We start from the raw sequence: 6,000 nt of genomic DNA on the forward strand, positions 1-6,000 counted from the left end.
AATTCAGAAAATGATTGATGAAAAGAAACTAGTCCAAGTTCCACAAGAAGATGATGCAAGCATTAATGGAGTTTGGGATAGTGATGAAGAAGACGTCTACTTAAAAGACATAGTAGGATCTCCACCTTCCGTGACATACGCCATGGATGACTTTTGGGCTGAAGAAGACTCATCGATAGACGTCCTCAGAAGATCCGGGAGAATGCAACCTCCCGTTTCAACACAACCCATGCCAACCACGCAACAAGTTCCCATACCTATCATTGAAGATAACGATATCGTCAAGCAGTTTAAGAAAACAAAAGTTGAAATGAACGTATGGAAACTTTTGGCGACATCTCAAGAGCATAGGTTGGCTGTAATGAATGCCTTGGACAAAATAGGGATAGATTCTGACACCACTCCTGAGGGGTTGGCCAACTTCCTCACGAGTGATCTTCCTAGTCCAATTAATTTGATCACCTTTTCTGACAAGGATTTACCTCCGGAAGGTGACAAACATTACAAGGCATTAAACCTCACGGTAGTTTGCAAGAGAATGAATGTCCCTATGAATCTTGTAGACAATGGATCGGCCATCAACGTCTGTCCACTTAGAACGGCAAGGATGCTAGGCATAAGGGATGAAGATTTAACTCCGTCTACACAAGGAATAAGGGCCTACGACAACACTCGTCGTCAAGCTCTTGGTAAAATTACCATGAATGTAACGGCGGGAGCGATAGAACATGCTACTACTTTCCAAGTAGTGGACATAAAAGCTTCTTTCAATCTACTGTTGGGGCGCCCTTGGCTTCATGACCTAAAGGCCGTCCCCTCATCTCTCCACCAACAAGTAAAAGCTATAGTTGGGGGAATTCCTATCACCATCGATGCTTCGCCTATGAGGATCAAGTCTATAGAAAATCCAATAATTAATGTAGAGCACGACAAGGATGATGAAGACTTATAGGGCTTTAACGAAGAAGTCTCCTTAATCCAGGAGGATGAAAGGACCCCTCTTTGCCATGACCCCCATTCCAACATGATTGTAAATGCTATTCTGAAGAAACAAGGACACTTTCCTGGGATGGCCCTAGGAAAGAAGAAGGGAATAGCAAAACCACTGGAGTCACCTGGCCTCCCTAAGTTAGACACTTTCGGACTTGGTTTCGAACCGACTCGAAAAGATCTCAAGCGAGCCCAGGAAAAATCAAAGGCACGTAGAGACGCTCGCACTCAAAAGAAAGAAATCCCAATGGATCAATATCCTCTTACACTTAATGGTCAATTTATAAAAGAAGGAGAGGACTATCCATGCCATGAATTTCCCGAGCCATTTGTTGTAAACGACATAAGGCAACCGGGATTTGAGATTTTCTTGGATTGTTATTTCAGAGATGAAATCCCAACTCCTGTCCATAAGGAGAAAGCACCCCCATGCTTTGACTTTAACGTCATGGGATTACTATTTGGACGAGAAAAGAATGAGCCAACTCATAAAGAGAATAACTCCTCGCTCATTCAAACAGTCCTACAAAGCGAAAGCTTCGATCCCCCGAAGCTAATCACTCCAGCTGAAGGATCATTACAAGGGCGGCGCAAGACTATCAAGGTGACTACTCCAAGTGGAAGAAAAATATCCATCACGACAGGGCAAGGACCAATGTTTGAAGAGTCGTCTGAGTCAGAGTCTGAGTCGGAGTCTCTCCCTATAAAGTCATCTAGGTCTTTAGTAGTAGCACCTTCCCCTTCTATTTCTTCTCCTAGAATAGTTAGTGATCAAGTCCCTAAGGACATATCACTCTTTGATGTAATGATCTCAGAGTATAATAATATTTCTTCTTCTCCTTATTTCTTGTGTTCTTCTCTAACCCAAGATGACGAGAATTGCTTAACTAACAATGAAAAAGACAAAGAAATTTTTAAAGCAATGGAAACACTCGAAAAGAAAACACCGGTAATTGAAGAAACTGAGACGGTTGATATCTCAAATGATTCAACCAATAAAAGAGAAGTTAAAATCGGATTAACACTTAATGAACAAGAAAGAACCGATTTAATTAACTTACTTAAAGAATTTATCGATGTATTCGCTTGGTCATACGAAGATATGCTAGGCATTAATAGAGAAATAGCTCAACATACTATACCACTAATTCCAGGAATAAAACCTGTAAAACAAAAGTTACGTCGAATGAAACCCGAGGTAGCTCTTAAAATAAAAGAAGAGGTCCAAAAACAAATAACTACAGGTTTCATCAAGGTATCTAAATACCCCGAATGGGTCGCCAACGTCGTCCTAGTTCCGAAAAAAGACGGAAGGGTAAGAATGTGTGTCGACTATCGAGATCTAAATAAGGCAAGTCCAAAGGACGACTTCCCTTTACCACACATCGATATTCTAGTAGATAACACGGCAAATCACGCGCTTCTCTCGTTCATGGTTACAATCAGATTTTCATGGTAGAAGAAGACATGGAGAAAACAACTTTTATAACACCATGGGGCACTTACTGCTACACGGTAATGCCATTCGGGTTGAAAAACGTGGGTTCTACTTACCAACGTGCAGCAACTGCCTTACTCCATGACATGATGCATAAAGAAGTCAAAGTATATGTCGACGACATGATTGTAAAATCAAAAGACCGTCCAGGCCATCAAGTAGCCTTAAGGAAATTTTTTGAAAGGCTAAGAAAATATAATATGAGGTTGAACCCATATAAGTGCGCTTTTGGAATCACCTCAGGAAAAATTTTGGGTATGTCATAAGCTCTAGAGGAATAGAGATAGACCCAACCAAGATCAAAGCAATCATGTCAATGCCACCGCCCAAAATCGAGAAACAGATTTGAGGATTTATTGGTCGGTTGCAATCCATAAGTAGGTTCATATCAAAATTGACGACGATATGTGAACCAATCTTCAAAAAGCTCAAAAAGAATGTACCAGTAATATGGGATGACGAGTGTCAAAAAGCCTTTGAAAAGATCAAAGCCTATCTCGCAAAGCCTCTCGTATTAGCACCAGCACTTCCCGGAATACCTCTTAGGTTATATTTGATGGTTACTAAAGAGACAATGGGAGCTATGCTAGCACAAGAAGTAGAAGGCAAGGAAAACGCAATCTACTATCTAAGCAAGAAGATGCTCGAATACGAAGCACGCTATACACCACTTGAGAAGTTGTGCCTCGCCTTGGTGTGGGCCACAACCAAGTTAACACATTACATGTTAGTGCATATTGTCTTCGTAGTCTCCTGATTAGATCCACTCAAGTATCTATTCGAGAAATCTATACTCAATGGACGCATATCAAGATGGATAGTCAATTTAGCCCAGTTTGATATAAGGTTTATGCCGCAAAAAGCTATCAAAGGATCTGTGGTGTCAGACTTTCTAGCAGACTTTCCAATAGAAGACTCGACGCCAATACAAGATAATGAATTTCCAGATGAAGACTTAATGGTTACTTGATATGTCCATTTTATATAGTGTTTTATCCCCGTCCCTTGGTCGTTATTAGTAGTGTTTTTGGCTCTTTCGGGCCACTTTTATTACTAATTTGTGTGTTATAGTGTTTTCGTAGTTTTAGCTGTATTTTACAGGAAATTGCATTCTTGGAGCATTTTCCCGGGCTTTATGGATCGACTACGGAAGCTAGAAGGACACGACCACTCTTGAAGCCCAGGATCGGTGAGAGCCGGTGATTAAGGGCTCGGTATGTGATACCAGGGCTATTAGATCAATTAATCAAGACCCGATGAGGAAATCCGGATTGGGCCGAGGAATCGAGCCCAATCGAAGTCCAAGCCTCAGAGAAGAAGTCGGGCCCGATCGGGCGAGTGCACGCAAAAGCAAACCTCAAGGAAGAAGCGTGCCCGATCGGGTGAGCGTAGGCTCGATCGGGCGCAGCATACCAAGCAAGGGCAGAGTAAAAAGGCGGGCCCGATCAGGCGGCCCTTCGCCCGATCGGGCGCGTGTTTTTTCTTAGTAGCTGATTAGTTTTGTTTTAGTTTTTGTTTTAGGAGTGTTTAAGTACGATTATGTACGGAATTTTTAGAGGACCTTCTTTCTTAGACTTTCTCTCTCTACTTAGTATTTTTCTCTCTCTTAAATTCTCTCTCTTAAATTCTCTCTAAACTTTTGTTCTTAATACTTCCTTTAATTCCAAATTTATTTTTGGTACAATTTCTTCCCTTTTAATTTCAGCTATTTTAATTGCTTTTCTTGATTATGTTTTTAATAATTTACTTGGTTGGCTTAGTTATGATGATTACTGAGTAGTTTCATTCTAGGGTTTATGGGGATCCATAATTAATATGAAGGGATAGTTTGTTATTATTGATTATTGATATTGCATGATAATTTCCTATTGAATTGTTTTAATTCTTTGCAATTAGATTATGAATCGAGCAGATGTAATTTGATTGTGAATGTTTAGCAATATTGAATTGATGAATCGAGCAGATGTTGATTTAATATTAAAGGCTAATTTTAATAGGAACTTAGGTCTAGTAAATTGCGAGAGCCTGTTAGATCTATGTTGATTAATAAATTGCGAGAGCCTGTTAATCATGTTATCTGTGCATTGTTAATTATTAACTACTTCGTTCTATCCCGGAATATTAATTATTGGTGAACCTGTGACCCTAGGCTTCCTTATTATTGTTTCTTTTCTCCCTAAACTTATTCTTCGTAGTATATAATTCATACCTAAAAATATTGGTTACTTAGATAATTTAGATTATAATAATTAATTAGAATTAAAAAGACTTGTTTCCCTGTGGAGTTCGACCCTACTTCCCTATCTACTTTAGTTAGTGATTTAGGTAATTATTTTTGATTAGGGGATACGACTTTACCCTGTCAAATTTTGGCGCCGTTGCCGGGGAAACGGTTTTATTTTTATCTCTGATTGTTTTTGTAGTCTAGATTATTTCCCTTTTTGTCTCAGAGAGCGTTAGTTCTCTGAGACAAATCTCATATTTGCTTCTAGTTTTTGTTTATGCCCAGGTGTTCCAGATCAGGTTACATCCCATTCGATCCTGAGATCGAACGTTCCTTCTATAGACAAAAAATTTTCTACAAGCAAATCATGGCGGATTCTGGTGACAATAATAATCACCGTGATCCTCCAACTGATTCTAGCGATTTAGAGACATCATTAGACGCAGAATCAGAGATGACGGCTCTAAAGAAGCTTAGTGATTATTCACAACCAAAGCTTACGGATTTTCCACATCTCACCCCTACTCCGGCTCTTGATGGGGTTCAATTCGAAATCAAACCTCAATTTATAACGATGATAGAGAGGAAGCAATTCAGTGGAGCCAAGGGTGAAGATCTGAATCTTCACATTGCCGACTATTGTCAATATTGCAACACCATCAGGCAAGCCGAGGTTACTCAAGACCAAATCAGGGAGATTCTCTTTCCCTTCTCTTTAACTGGAAAAGCTAAATTGTGGTTTAATGGCTTAAATAGAACTACACTTGGTATAACTGACTGGGAAACTCTTGTTTTTAATTTCTATAACAAGTATTATCCTGCAGAGAGAACAGCAGTACTACGAAGTGCGATTCAGAACTTTGCCCAAGAAGCCGATGAGTCTTTATATGAGGCTTGGGAGAGGTTCAAGGACTTACAAAGAGAATGCCCTCACCATAATTTAGCACAATGGCAGTTAATCCAAGCCTTTTATAACGGCATTGGAAATTCCTCTAGAATAATTTTAGACTCTGCAGCTAGTGGGAGATTTATGAATCTTAATGTTGATGATGCAGGTCAGGTTATTGAAGATATGGCGATACACAATTCCCAATATGGGAATCCTAGAGGATTTGCTAACAAGGGGAAGCATAGTGTCGACTCTGTATCCTTTTTGCAAGCTCAACTAACCTCTATTTGCCAAAAACTAGATAATCTGAGCACTGCTAATGTAGCTAATGTTTCTGCAATTAATAATAATTCTAATGAGGCTTTCTGTGAAAATTGTGGTATTGTAGATCATTTGGAG

At 39.6% G+C, this 6,000-nt stretch overlaps 1 non-coding gene across 1 annotated transcript; it reads right to left on the reverse strand.

Moving 5' to 3' along the window:
* Positions 1–5,547: 5,547 nt before the first annotated feature.
* Positions 5,548–5,654, reverse strand: LOC145633346 (small nucleolar RNA R71). Its single transcript, XR_014112677.1, has one exon. It is a non-coding gene; the product is annotated as a small nucleolar RNA R71 (small nucleolar RNA).
* Positions 5,655–6,000: the final 346 nt, after the last annotated feature.

The sequence above is a fragment of the Chenopodium album genome, chromosome 5, assembly GCF_948465745.1.
Source record: "Chenopodium album chromosome 5, dcCheAlbu1.1, whole genome shotgun sequence".
NCBI lineage: Eukaryota > Viridiplantae > Streptophyta > Magnoliopsida > Caryophyllales > Amaranthaceae > Chenopodium > Chenopodium album.